Source organism: Leptodactylus fuscus, chromosome 6, assembly GCF_031893055.1.
Source record: "Leptodactylus fuscus isolate aLepFus1 chromosome 6, aLepFus1.hap2, whole genome shotgun sequence".
Classification (NCBI taxonomy): domain Eukaryota; kingdom Metazoa; phylum Chordata; class Amphibia; order Anura; family Leptodactylidae; genus Leptodactylus; species Leptodactylus fuscus.
This window is the reverse complement of record NC_134270.1, coordinates 104,773,802-104,777,164: the sequence shown is the minus strand read 5'-3', so window position 1 is coordinate 104,777,164 and position 3,363 is coordinate 104,773,802.

Below are 3,363 nucleotides of genomic sequence, written 5' to 3'. Positions count from 1 at the left end.
GGAGCTCCTGTAGTCTGTAACCTAGCTATACATACTGTATACATAGACTCATGCAGCTCCCTATAAAGTCTGCGTGTACTGCCGATCCTAGTGTGGCTGATCATTTGTGAATAGTTGTTGCCCTGCCAGATAAGGAACAGTGGTAAGAACAAGGTGTTTTCACATATACTGTTATCAAGTATATGCATTGTGTAACTTTGGGCTTCAGCGCCACCTACTGCTTCACTATGTAATGACAACCCATTTGTAAGCTCCCTCCTTCAATGCCTGGACTTCATTTTCTTCAAAGGGTTATGTGTAGAGACATTTTTCACAAAGACAATTGCAGTACCTCTTTCCTATATCAGACCACAAACTCAGTTATCAATAACGTACAGAAAATATATATTATCATGCATAGTTGTATCACATGGCTCATCATAGACATATGATCTAAACTGGTCATCGGCTGGACAAAGATCAGCCATCTAAATAAAATATTGTGACCAACTGAGAACAAACATATGAGGATATCTTACATTTCTGTTCTGTATGTCCAGCTAATAAAATCGCATGAAAATGTTTCTCTCCAATCCACTGGATACATATAGTATATATATATATATATATATATATATATATATATATATATATATATATATTTTATTAGAGCAGGGGTCCCTGAGTTCGCTGTGTGATGGAGATAGCCCAGTACAGACCTCCATCAGTTTTTAAAGGTGAAGGGAACATTGATTGGTTCACACATGCACACAACCATTCCATTGAGTGGGAACACATATCTAATAAATATGGCTTGCACCCAAGGGGCGCACATTTTTACAGATCCCCAATACATTGAGTATATGGAGGGATCCGTGAAAACAGACATAGCAGGACATGGCCTATATTTTCATTTCATTTCACGTGAATAGCTCCTTTCACTAGCATTGAATCTAATGCTGCCATGACACGTACACTAAAATAAAAGACATCACACGACCATTAATGACCTGAGGTTGTGCAGATTTTAACCTGGCTAATTGTATATATTTCTAGCCTAGATATAAGAGGTGCTTAGTGTCTTGCAGGTTCTTATTTAACTCTCTCTACTGAAATATTCATCATCTGCATGGCATAAAATTAGGAATCGCAGAAATGGTTTTAAATTATTTAATTTCAAGCAAAATATGTTTGAATGTAAATAGAAAGTGAAGGCTCAAGTCCATAATGCAATACATAGGGGCATATTCAATATTCACATGTATTATATGTTTAAGACACATTTTATGCCTCAATAAACACCTGTTTAAAGCATCTAGAAAGGGGGGTCTTAGTGAATTCGTAAAAGCTTTTCATTTAATCTCAACTGCACATTTACCGTATATACTCGAGTATAAGCCGAATTTTTCAGCCCAGTTTTTATGCTGAAAAAGCCTTCCTCGGCTTATACTTGAGTCAGCAAAAAAAAAAAAAAAATTTTTTTTTTTTTTTTTTTTTTTTTTAAGGAGGGTGAGGGGGATCTATGACCAGCCACAATATCAATGTATAGAATCTCACATAAAATAGTGCAAAAAAAAAAAAAAAAAAAGTTTCTAAAAAAATAAAAGTTCTAAATCACTCCTTTCCCTAGAATACATACAAAAGTAGAAAATGACTGTGAAGCACATATCCATATCCCTGTGTCTGAAAGTGCCTGGTCTACTGAATATAGGGCATCTGCAGTGCTCCTGTTCCGTCGGGTAGGGGTTAATAGGAGCACTGCAGAAACCCTATATTCAGCCAGACTGAATTCCAAGTGGGGGAAATAAAAACAATCCTCAAGCTCAGGGAAGGGGCAGACAGACAACCAAAACACCCCTTCCTCTTCCCCAGCAACTACTGCACCCAAAAACTCCGACCATTTTAATTTTTAAAATTTTCCAGTAGCTGCTGCATTTCCCCCCCTCGGCTTATACTCGAGTCAATAAGTTTTCCCAGTTTTTTGTGGTAAAATTAGGGGGGTCGGCTTATATTCGGGTCGGCTTATACTCGAGTATATACGGTAGATACATTTCCTGTCAATATGGACAGTGTCAAGCATGTGTACTTTTTCATAATAAAGTATTTTAATTCGTTCTACTAGGCAACTTGACTGCTGGTGTAATGCATTACAATACTCTAGCATTCTGTGAGGCCTGGTTTACATCTGCGTTCAGTATTCTGTTCAGGGTGTCCACATGGAGACCTCCAATGAAAACACACGGACCCCGTAGATTATGTTGGGGTCTGTGTGCTTTCTGGGTGATGTCCACACGAGTCATACGGAGACAAAAGTACTTCAAGAACTACTTTCTTCTCCTTAAGATTCGTGCGGACACCGCACAGAAAACACACGGACCCCATTATAATTTATCGGGTCCGTGTGCTTTCACTGCTCACCGCTTTTTAATGTGTTTGGTATTCTGTTCAGGGGTCCCCAAACAGACTCCCCGAACGAAATTCCGAACACAGATGTGAACCAGGCCTTAGGAGTATTAGGATGGCAGATTTAGGGGCCATTGACAGGCCTATGACTGTGACAGCAGCTCTTCAGCACCTTGCAAGTACATCACAGGCCAGTCAGTTGGGTGCAGAGGAATCATGGCGCCTATCTCTAATCCTGTCACTAGCATAATATATGTGTAATGTACATGTACATGTGGGTCCAGTTTCTGAGCCTATGGTATCCCAGCACCGTAAACGTCCAATGGATCATGAGAATGACCCCACAGCTCCATGGTATATACAGTGCATGAAAAGGAGAGGTCAAACGGCGTCTATAGAATAAAAAATTGGCCACTGTCTTCTAGGAACAGCGCCACACTTGTAGTTCAGGTCCTTTCACTTTGATAGAGCTGGGCACAATTATTTATGCTTGGCTCACAGTAGCATTGACTGTTTATTAACAGGTGGGCCACTAAAATAGTGGTTACTTACAGATCCTGTGGGACCCCCATTGACTATAATGGGGTCCATTGGTTGTCCGTTGTTTTTAAACTGAAAGCGGCAGATGGAAAAGCTGTGCAGGTATGGCTTTTTCATCTGCCAATTGCAATGGACTACAATGCAAATATGAACATAGCTTTACTTATATAACACCAACATATTACACAACGCTTTACAGATATGTTTATGGCGTATGGGAGGAAACCAGAGTACCTGTAGGACACTCACACAAACTAGGGAAAAACATACAAACTCCTAGCAGATGGAGTCTATGACTGGATTGGATACAGGACTACTTTACTATACAACCCCTTTAACAGAACTATATTTACTGTTGATTTTCTGCTTTCATTCATGACATTATCATATGTATGAGGGCTGCAGTGGCATGTTGAGAGCATAGGATGCAAAACTAGTCTC